We start from the raw sequence: 12,690 nt of genomic DNA on the forward strand, positions 1-12,690 counted from the left end.
ATCACCCGTTAATTTTTTCTATCTCCAAACTGGATTGATTGTTTGGAGGAATAAGGAAATGTAGATAGTTATTTTTTCAGAGATCTTGAAAGGCTCTGCTCCACTCTCTTCTACCATCTGGTTTTACTGATAAAATACCTGCGATTTGACTGTTATCATTATTTAAAAGTCTTTGGTTTACTCTTTGGGTAATATATCTTCTTTTGGTCATAAGTAGCTGGAAAGTGCACAATGTTATGTATTGCCTAGGCAGTCTGTTGTTGTTCCAGTAATTGTTTGGAACAATCAATAAGCCATTTCAATCAGAGGCATATGTCTTTTTTCAGCAATGGGGAAAATATATTAATGCTTGATTTTTTTTTTCTGCTCCACTTTTTAATTCTCTTGGGAAATCTCAAGTCTGGTATTAAATTTGACTCTTTATGTCTCTTCTCTTTTATTGTCTATTTCTCACTTATTTTTCTTTTTGTTTCAGAATCTAAAAGTTTTTCTTAGCGTTCTCTTCCAACCCTACCGTTATTGTTAACTTGAGTTCATTCAAACATGTGTGCAATATCTCCTTCAGTCTTTCTAAATATGAAATTAGATCTTTTATTTTTCCTTCTTATACTTTGTCATAAATTCCTTCTAATAGCACTAAGTAAAATTTCTACTCTTTATGCTTTCCAGTTTGTCTTTTTCCTGTTCTAAACTAGTCATACCCTTTGCTTGCCAATTAAAATAAAATTATAGAAGGTCTGCTTGTTAATGCCTCTTTCAGTGGCAAGTTAGTGAGTGAATAGAGAGCCAGCCATTTTGCTGGGGGATCTTTATTTTTTTTATTTGGGAAAGTAAAAGTGGTAATAAAGTAGAAGGACCAATATATTTATAGTCAAACAATCTATTTATAGTTTTTTAATTAATTCCTATGATTTTGGTCTCACTTCACACTACTGCCATACGTGGTATTTGCTTCCATTTCATCCACAACCCACCCAGGATTTCATGGCAAGACTGTCTCCCTCTGAACAGACCTCCCCTATATTATTATATTCAAGTATTGGTTTTATTTTCTTTTTCATTTTCAGACAACATTCTTCTATCCTTTCTTAATTCCATTGATTTTTTTAAAACCTCTTATGTGCTATACCCTGTTTCATCCTTTGATTCTATAGGTCTGTTTACCCATGCTTTTGCTGTGGTTTTACTAAATCTCGAGAAAACAAATTCGTTTTTAATGCAACATCCTAACTTAGCTATCTGAAGATTTAGAAATAAATGGGGGAAAAAAGGCTGATGTTCTTATTCAGACCTGGAATTCCACAAGTTGATACTCAGCAGTGATACTCAGTGACAGGTGGGGTCCTATCACAACCACCTGGACAGCTTTGATGACAGACACCTGACCAGCTCCTCCTCGCTTTACTGGGCCATCTGAGAGAGGGAACACCATTATTTCCAGGGCGAAGATTCTGAGCAAGCATTGAGTTAAAATAAGACAAAGTCCTGGAGTTTCGAGTAACACTTCAATCTTGAATATCACTGAGTACAAAGATTACATTTCATCCCATCTGCTCAGCCAAATCTTACCTAAATATATTGTCATATACTCCACTGCTTTCTGCAATACTTAGCCCGCTGGCACTTTTTCAGGGTTCTAGTGTCAAACCAAATGGGAAAAAAAGTATATGGGAAGATGAGTGTGAAATATTTCTGCTGCCTCACTTCCAGTGTGTCCTAATCAGACACCTATTGAAGAGTAGGCCAATTTGTAGTTTCCAATGGTGAACTTTTATGCAAATCGACCTTTTATCATGTTTCCCTTTCTGACAATTTAAAAGTCTAAAGCGTTTCTCACTTGTAATCATCATACCACATGGAGGCAGTAACCACTTTCCAGACAAGCGTTGATTATTGATATAAGAAAGTCATTTAAAAACAGATTCTCTCCTACTATTTCTAGTTGGTATTAATAAACTGATGTTTACTAACCACTTTCTTATTCAAGAACTATTGCATGAGTCCCTTGACTTAGCTCTCGGAATTCCAGATGGCTAAGAAAGAGCCTGTGGACATTGCACCTGTGTGGAAATTGACAGAAGACCAAGCCAGCAGTGAAATGCCATCTTTACACTTAAAAACACTAAATTAAGATTGTTTACAAACCTGGAAACAGCAGTGTAGTGGTTCTGGAAACCTGGACTGGTGTTAAGCTGACATGCTAAAACTGAATGAGAAGCAAATTGAGAGGTCCAAAGGAAAAGAGGAGAGAACAGATATATGTGCAATGCCAGGGAAAGCTGTGAATGTAGAATGTGGCTGATGGCCACCGGGCTCTTCCCTTCTCTCTCAGTGTTTTCACTAGACAGGTATTTGATGTCTTGGTCCAGCAAGCTTATCCTGAACTTTGAAACTGTTGAATATGTTCTTGGCTCACCTGCACAATAATCTGTTCTTATAAACCCTATTCATTAGGGCCAGGCCCATTTAATTCTCTTTTTTTTTTTTTTGGTAAAGCTTCCCAACATTATTTTAATACACAAATACCTGTCCTCTAAACTCATACTTCTTATTAAGCTCTCAGTGTAAGTTTCATATTTTTATGTATGTGTCATCTCTTTAGAATCATATATGTTTACTCTTCTAAGCTGAATTATAGATATGAGAGGTTTTTTCCATGTATTGTTTATAGTTGATATATGTAATGTAGGATGCTAAATGTTGAAAACTCCTAAGTGCCTCAAATCCAGGCCTGCTTTTCTTCATCTTTAGAATAATATTAGGTGCTTGATATCATGTAGTTGTTATGAAAAGTGAAAGTTCAACTGCAAAGCTCTTCTGTTGGTCTTTCTGTATATTTCTTGAATGTGCTGGCTCTGTTTATAGCCAACGCATTACTACACACAATGGGGAAAGCCCCCACTATGTGCCCAGACTAACTTAGTGAAAAGTGAAAAAGGATGTGGGCTTTGAAACTTGCACAGAATAAGAGAAATGCATAGTGGGGCCTAAGTGAAGGCTCAATCCTTGGCCTTCTGTTCATTTCTCACTGTGCTCAGGGCAGGAGAGAATGTAAACGTTTTCAGTCTTCAACTCTAAGTTCTTGGCTATAGACTCGAATTCCACATCTTTGTCACTTCTTTCTCCAAATCCATTCCACATTTCCAGCTACTTAAAGTTGTCGTGTGTATTGTCTCAGACTCATGTAAACGTAAAATAAAATTTACTATCTCCACATATTAATTTCCTAACATATCTTTTTTGTTTGTTTAATGAAACAGGGTCATATAGCTAAACTCAGAGACATAGAACTTGAATCACATTTTTAATTCTTTATCTTATAATTTTTCTAGTAAGATTCTTTTTTTTTAAATATTTTATTGTTGTTGTTGTTTTTTTACAGAGAGGAAAGGAGAGGGATAGAAAGTTAGAAACATCAATGAGAGAGAAACATTGATTAGCTGCCTTCTGCACACCCCCTACTGGGGAATGTGCCCACAACCAAGGTACATGCCCTTGACCGGAATCGAACCTGGGACCCTTTAGTCCGCAGGCCGACGCTCTATCCACTGAGCCAAACTGGTTAGGGCTAATAAGATGCTTTACATACTTATTTGGAAATCACTGCATATTCTGGAAATATTTAAGCATACACACAAATGGAAAGAACAACATAGTTGATAGTACCATACACTCTGTTGTTTTCTTCCCTCCCCGTTTCTGGCCTATGGACTGTGTGAGCACATGGTTTATGACTCCTAAGTCCCAGCTTTGGTTATTATCATCCAGGCTGAACCATCACCTCTAGCAGCCTCCATAAATTTTTCTTGCCTAATTTTCCTATAACTAAAAACCTAGATAGATTATTAGAACAGCAGGCCCAACATTCCACATGTCATATCCAATACTGACCAAGTGTGGTTTGGTAATCCTCATACAACCAATCAACACAAGGGTGTAGACAGATATACCCTAAAATAAATTGATAAGAAAAACTGAATATGAAAGTACAGCACTCAGTACCTGCCTTAGACAGTCTACTAATTTCCAACACTAGTCTTCCTATAACATTGCTTTCATTAATATCCACCCTATTCCGTTGTACACATTCACTGTCAAACTATTTCTGCCTAGGTATCAATGCCATGGGATTATAACCCTCACTTATTATAGAACACATCTTCGCTACTATCTAGTAAATGTATTTATTTGGCTGTAGTCAGACTAAAACTCTCCCCCTAACCCAATAAATAGGAAAGAGCAAATATAGTTCTGGCTTCAAATTTATCTTAAATTCCTTAGGAGGGTGTTGAATTATTTAAGAATTATTTGCAGAATCTCTATATTAAACAGTTTATATAATTGCAACACTGGATGAGGGAAATGATTAGCAAGAATAGAATTTCAGCTTTACAGGGCGCTAAAAGCAAAAATACACTATAGAAAGCAGATATTTTTAGAATTATTTGTAACTGTCTGAAAAAAATTATTTTCTCACAAATTCCATATAATCTCATTTTATTTTTATGATCTTCTAAACAAAAACAAATGTGTGTCTAAGTGTGGCTCTGCTACATCAATTGGAGAAAAATGGTAATTGTACAAATTTGTAAAATATACAGAAAACTCTACACTTTAATAAATCATCACTAAGTAGACACTTAAATTTCTTAAGCAATTAGTAAATGTTATTCACCTATATTTAGATTTTATTTTGAGGAGCAAAATCATACCATCATTAATCTAAATTATATAAAGATTTAAGCACATCAATTTGAAAAATAAAACATTCTGGAAAAATATCAAGTTAAGTCTCTTCAAATACAATTATAAACCCAAACATTTCTCTCTTGCTGAAATGATCTTCAATTTCATAGCTACCATGCTCTGCTCTGTAACTTTTCTCCTTTGAATCACTCATAGCACAATTGGTACAGCAGAAGGGTTTTGTTTATCTTTATAGTATTGTTCTCTCCTGTGTGAGGTCATGTTTAATTTCTTCACACCACTGTCTGAAAATTCAGCTTCTGACTTCAAGGGGAGAAGAACAGCCCTGAAGGACTATTTGTTTTACAGCTACAGACGATGTTGATGTTTAATTTTCAGATTCCTTCAAGTTAAAAATGGCAATGGAGTATAAAACACAAAGTTTTTAGGTTTTATTAGGAGTGATGATATTTTTTTTAAATAGCATCAAATATTTATTGAAATCAACTTTTGACTTTTGCATTAGCCTGTGTGGTTCTACAGGACAGAGTTTCCTGATCAGATTTACCTCTTTGTTTCTTCTCTTTTCCTAGAGGTAACTCGTGAAAACCACTCTGTCCTTAGAAATCAGCCAAGATAATTAGAGACAAGTGATGTAAATAATTTTCCCTGAATTAGTAAAATTAAAAGATAGCATGTTAGACCTGTTTAGTTCCAATTACTTGGTTACACAGCTAATAAGTTATTGAGCTCAAGATTTCTGGAATAAATTTAGAATTATACTCGGTATGCAGTACTGTTTTTAAAAGTGAAATCTGCATAATCATTCTGTTAAGATGTGGGTTTGATGATTGAACATGTATATGATCAATTTCTTGCTCTCGTTGAACTTCAACCTTATGAGATCTATGGTATTGCCTCATATTCCTCCTAGAAATATAGTGTGAGAATTTGGGCCAAAATTAAAAATCACCCTAATTATTATCTTCTCTACAGACCAATCCATCTCGTCTTCACATGAAATACCCTTTACCTGCAGGAGATACTCAAAGTTCTGAAAAGATAAATGCTGCACATAAGAGGATTACTGGGGACATAGTGGCTTGTTCTGCTAAGGCAGCATTCTGAATGAAAATAACTTTCCTTTTTTCCTTTCTCAATAATATCGGGGCATTCTCTTGGTTCTTTTAAAAATTGGAGGGTGAGATGAATGAATGTAGATGTTATATAATGGTTGCATGGTAAAACCATTGGGTATGGGAATCAGGTAGAAGCAAACCTATATGGATATATCTTTTTATTTATCAGTATACAGATAGAATACTTGTATAATAATATTTCTAATATTTCATATCCTTTATTAGATATGGATTAGTAAGGCATAAATGAAAGGTTAATGGAAGAGAATGGGTTCTAAAGTCAAACATGGGAGTGATCACTGGATCCATCAATAAAAACATTTTATATAACTTCTTCAGCATGTTTGAACTAAACTGTCAAAGGTGGAGTTAAAAACAAAACTCATGTACACTTTGGACAACAGGTTACATTTTCAGTGTAATTTATGTTTTGTTCCTGCTAAACTCTCATTTGATGAATAACAATTGTCAGTTACCAATAAAGTATTATTGAATGTGCTAATGATTTTTTTCAAAAATCGGTTGCAAAGTCCTTCTGAGTATCTGGTTTTGAATTACACATAAGGATAGTCTCGACCTGGACACTAGCAATCTCTACTGTGTGTCTGGTCTTGAATTAAATATAAACATGACTTGATCTTTGGCACCAAACTCACAATGAAATTACCATTTTTTATTTCAGGCCTTCTCTGGAATAGGATAATGAACAAAGAGTAAGGTGTTTGAAGAGAGAAACATTGGGTATTTCACTACTTGTATTAAATATTGTTATGAATACAATATTTGTTTAAAATATTTTGAATGACAATAAAATAGCTGGGTGTAAAAGGGTGTGTTCATAAATAGAATAAATACTTTATAAGTTTAAGAGGGCAGAGGCTTAACTTATATTTTGCCCCTGTAACAACTCAGCAAGTGTTGATTGTGTGATTGAATATCCTGGCTCAAGAACTTAAGTGGAGATAGATGCTTTGAATGAGGAAGGGGTTCTGGAATAATGCTTTTCTGATTGTGTTTTTATTATGAACTAGAGGCCTGGTGCATGGCGTTCGTGCACTAGCGGTGGGAAGGGGGGTGTCCCTCAACCCAGCCTGCACCCTTTTGTAGTCCGGTACCCCTCGGACTGCAGGGCGGGAGAGGCTCCCACCACCGCCTCTGCACTCGCCAGCTATGAGCCTGGCTTCTGGCTGAGCAGCACTCCCCCTGTGGGAGCTCACTGACCCCTGGTGGTCAGTGTATGTCATAGTGACTGTTTGTTCTGCTGTTTGGTCAATTTGCATATTAGGCATTTATTATATAGGATGAATTTCCACAGTGTCTATCTGTGTTAGTCTTTTTAATTATGAGACACAATAACTGTCTTAAAGTGTTGTAAATTCCTCTTTCCAATACTTATGGCTTCTCTTACATGCATATAAAGTCCTGAATTATTACGATTCCACTGACTTCACCACCCTTTTCCCAACCAGCTAAGATTATGGCTTCTTGAATATAAGAGAAGCTTCCAAAATCCAAACCCATTTGACTTAACTGCAAGAAAAAATACTATATATATATTTGACTGAACTGCAAGAAAAATATTACAAGAATTCTTACTGCCACAAATTCACAAATCATTTGGGTGTGGGGTTCTCAAGGAATCGACAGAATCGTCATTTACTCTCTACTGTTAGTTTTATCTTCAAAGATAATGCATTTTTGTTTGTCTCTTTCATTGAGGTTAATCTGTAAGAAGTGTAACAGCTTATTGAATCACCTTAACATCTCCAGACTTCTTATGCCCTCCTATTAGAAACCATGTTAGCAACTTAGGGAATTGTTACCCCATCAAAAACTCACAGAAGGAAAAGTATGAATATAGTCATTTTACTTACTTCTGTTATACCTCCCTTTCTTTTTATTTATATCCTTTTTTAATACTAGGCAGTCTAAAGAAAATAAACTATGTCTCCCCAGAGAGGCGGTAAGTGTTTCAAACACAGATCTTAGAGTCATCTAAGTCGAAGGTTTGACTCCTAGACTTATCTGTATATTTTGAGCCTCAGTTTACACTTTGGTCACGTTGCCAAGTGTCAAAAATGACTGATATCCATTTGAATGGAGACCTAATATGCCTGTAAGTGCAGTACAGGTCATGGTGCAGAAAAACTACCTCTTTATTTTAGAGATCTTTGCATCTTTCTTTGCTTTTGTCAGCTCTATGCAATGATCCCTTGATAAGTAAGGAACACAGCTGATGTTTAAAAATTGCACTAGATGAAAGGCGTTAGGGTGGGCAAGGTGAAAATCAAGAGCTTGTGAATAAATTATAGGCTGAAAGAATTTTTGGAAACTATTTCCAAGTATGTATAATGCACAATTTCTAAAATGAATAAAAGTTTGAAATACGCTTTAAATAAGATGTGGAGAAGATGTAAGAAGTGCAGCTACTTTAATCGTAATCAATGCAACTTGTGATGAGGTAATGAAGAGCAGGCAATCAGTCAGAACCCAATCTACCCAAATGAAATCTCAAACAACAACAGAGGATATTTTTTTTTTTTACTTTAGTTTGTGTTAAGAGAAATGGGCAATGTAAGTGCTATGCAGATTTAATGTGCTAATGAAATCAATTCATCAAGGTTTAAATTATGTAGGAAATTAAAATAAGAAGCTGTTCTGTACACAAAAGAGACTATACCCTAAGAGAATATCCAGCCTTGATAAAAAAAAACACACAAAAAAAAAACAGCCCTAACAAATTTTAGATAGGATTGTAAAAATGTCATATATCACCTGCTTTTAAATACTTCTCTATTTTTGCCCCTAGAGACTCTATTTAGGAAGGAGTCTAGGAATGAAAATCTGGAAGAAGCAGCCAAGAGATCCATTGTGAAGCTGTTTGCCTAATCAGCATATTATTGTTCCTCAGATGAGTAGTCTGCACCTGGCTTCTGGGTGACATTGGAGTATCTGGGGGCATGTAAGGGTATGTGAGTATAAATGGTTTAAGGGTATTAACTTTTAAATTATAGAACTATATATTTTATAGTACATCTTTCTTAAAAGACATTTTAAAACGCAGGTTGTATTATTTGAACTCATATACATTTCAAACAAGTAAACACCACTCTCTTACTGCTAAGTATCAATGAAAATCTACAGAATCATCGCCAACAAAATTAGCAAACTTTCATTGCAAACAACTCCAAAAAGTCATCTTGACCCTGTTGGCAGATAACTGAAAGTGTACTGTATATTCTCTAAAGTCTATGATGGAGTTTCAACTCCTGATTTTCTTTTATCATATGATGAACTTCTCCAACTTTTAAAAATAAAATGTCTTACACCCACCACTAGACTTATAGTGGTGATTGTTCCAGAATATTATAAATCTGTAACACATTACTACAAGAACCAATTAAAATATTGCTATTGGTTTTGAAAAAAAGTAAAGAATTTTAATTAGAGGCTATAAATAAATGTATAAGACCAGTGCTTTTTAGCTATCTGTTTTCAACAAAATTGAAAGGATACTTACTTGCATTGTGAGCTGATAAGTCATTTCAAAAGGATCTTTGTTGAAGAGTTAGAGCAAGACTATTGCATACATCCTGAAAGGAGTTCAAATAATTCAATGACATTGCTAGAATAAGACTCTTAATCCTATTGACTTATTTATGTGAGCAAGGTATTTCAACACCTACATGTATAAAGATGAACCAAAAAATAAGAAGGATAGAATTTATGGTAACTCTGACTCATGCTAACAATAAATAATTCACTCATAGATATTAGATTCAATATAATAAAAAGGTCTAAGACATCTCATAAAAGATATACTTTCTATAACAATCACTTTAATATGAAGTTGTTTATGAAAATATGTAATAAATGTATATGTCTATATCAAATAGGTAGTAATAATAACTAATAATTTTTATATTCTAATAATTACTATAATAATAATTTACTCAGGAAAGAATATTTCAATATTTGGAGTGGTTCATGGCCACAAAATATTAAATCAATAAATATAGTTGTATCATAAAATATCTCATATTATGATGAAAGTTAACTTGGGAAAATTGAATGGAATTGGTTTGAGGAGAAAAAAAATAAAATATTTGACTTTTAAATAAAACAATGTTTATATATTTTTAAAAAATAGATAATAATGGGTGTTAAATTATGATGGTATTTTGATTCTGTTGAAAATGTTTAAAGGAGAGATATAACCACTTTACTTTAAAATGTCAACATCTACCTTACACGAAATTTAAACTCTTTGTAACTATTAAAATGTATGATAAAAATTGCTGCAGCTATTCGGGGTCTTTTTTATTTCAGATGAATTTTTGGAAAGTTCATTCTAGGTCTGTGAAATATGCTTTTGGTATTTTAATGGGGAATGCATTAAATCTATAGATTGCTTTAGGAAGTATGGACACTTTAATGATGTTGATTCTACCAGTCCGTGAACACGGTATGTTCTTCCATCAGTTAATGTCTTCCTCTATCTCTTTTTTCAGTGTCCGGTAGTTTCTGAGCACAGGTCTTTTACCTCCTTACAGGTAGTTAAGTTTATTTCTAGGTATGTTATCTTTTTTGGTGTGATGGTAAATGGGATTGTGTGGGGGTTTTTTTAATCTCTCTTTCTGTAAGTTCACTATTGGTGTATAAAAATTCCATAGATGTTTTTTAGTGTCAATTTTGTATCCTGCTACATTGCCAAATTCATTTATTAAGTCTAATAATTTTTGATGGAGTCTTTAGGGTTTTCTATGTACAGTATCATGCCATCTGCAAATAATGACAGTTTTACGTCTTCTTTTCCAATTTGGATATCTTTTATTTCTTCCTCTTGTCTAATTGCTATGGCTAGCACTTCCAGTGCTATGTCAAACAAGAGTGGTGAAAATGGGCATCCCTGTTTCATTCCTGTTCTTAGGTGAAATGGTTTTAGCTGCAGCAATCCTGAGAAAGAAGAACAAAGTAGGAGGAAACTCAATACCAAATACCAAGCTATATTACAAAGCCACTGTTCTCAAAACTGCCTGGTACTGACACAAGAACAGACATATAGACCAATGGAATAGTCTAGAGAAACCAGACATTGACCCAAACCACTATGTTCAATTAATATTTGACAAAGGAGGCAAGAGCATTTAATGGAGTCAAGATAGTCTCTTCAATAAATGGTGTTGGGAAAATTGGACGGATACATGCAAAAAAAAATGAAGCTAGACCACCAACTTACACCATACACAAAAATAAACTCAAAATGGATAAAGGACCTAAACATAAGACGGGAAACCATTAAAATATTAGAGGAATCCACAGGCAGCAAAATCTCAGACATATACCGCAGCAATACCTTCACCAATACAGCTCCTAGGGCAATGGAAACTAAAGAGAAAATAAACAAATGGGCTACATCAAAATAAAAAGCTTCTGCACAGCAAAAGAAACCATCAAAAAAACAACAAGAAAGTCCACTGCATGGGAGAACATATTTGCCAATGTTATCTCCGATAAAGGTTTAATCTCCAACATTCACAGGGAACTCATACAACTTAACAAAAGGAAGATAAACAACCCAATCAAAAAATGGGCAACAGACCTAAATAGATACTTTTCGAAAGAGGACATAAGGAAGGCCAAGAGACATATGAAAACGTGCTCAAAGTCACTAATCATCTGAGAGATGCAAAACAAAATGACAATGTGGTACCATCTCACACCTTTCAGAATGGCTATCATAAAGAAATCAGCAAAGGACAAGTGTTGGAGAGGATGCGGAGAAAAAGGAACCCTTGTGCACTGCTAGTGGGAATGCAGACTGGTGTAGCCACTGTGGAGAACAGTATGGACTTTCCTTAAAAAACTAAAAATGCAACTCCCATTTGACCCAGTGATCCCACTTCTAGGAATATATCCCAAGAAAATAGAAACACCAATCAGAAAGGATATATGCACCCATATGTTCATAGCAGCACAATTTACCATAGCTAAGATTTGGAAACAGCCTAAGTGCCCATGAGCAGATGAGTGGATTGAAAACCCGTGATACATCTACAAAATGGAATACTACACTGCAGTAAAAAAGAAGGAGTTCTTACCATTTGCAACAGCATGGACAGAACTAGAGAGCATTATGCTAAGTGAAATAAGCCAGTCAGAGAAAGATAAATATCATATGATCTCACTAATTTGTAGAATATAATGAACAACATAAACTGATGAACAAAAACAGATCCAGAGACAGAGAAGCATCGATCATACCATCCAACCTCAGAGGGAAGGTAGGGGAGGGTGGGGGTGAGATCAACCAAAGGACTTGTATGCATGCATATAAGCATAACCAATGGACACAGACACCAGGGGAATGAGGACATGAGTGTGTGTGTGTGGGGGGGGGGGCGGCAATGGAGGGTAAGGACACATATGTAATACCTTCATCAATAAATAAAATACAAACAAATTTATGATAAAAATCATAGCTGCCTGATTAATAGTGTATCTAATATATATAGTTTGCATAAACTCTTATATAAATTAAAGTCAAATGAAATATTCATTAGAGATTATTTGGACATACTTATGGAAATTTAATGGCTAGGAGGGAGTCACACTCAAAATACCCATTGTTCCATTATGAAGTAGAATTTTGTTGGCTCAAGCTCATAATTTACACTGTATCTATCAGCAAAGTCTTTAAAGAGTCTTTAAAGTTATACATTTTTTTAATATACTACCTTTAAAATTATCAAGTAACACTATTTTTCATGGATTATCTCACTTAAACACTCAGTAACTCTGGCAGTGTTATATGCATGTCTGGTTTAGAGATGGAGACACTGACATTTAAAATGAGGTAGGGAAT

The sequence above is a fragment of the Eptesicus fuscus genome, chromosome 3 (assembly GCF_027574615.1).
Source record: "Eptesicus fuscus isolate TK198812 chromosome 3, DD_ASM_mEF_20220401, whole genome shotgun sequence".
Classification (NCBI taxonomy): domain Eukaryota; kingdom Metazoa; phylum Chordata; class Mammalia; order Chiroptera; family Vespertilionidae; genus Eptesicus; species Eptesicus fuscus.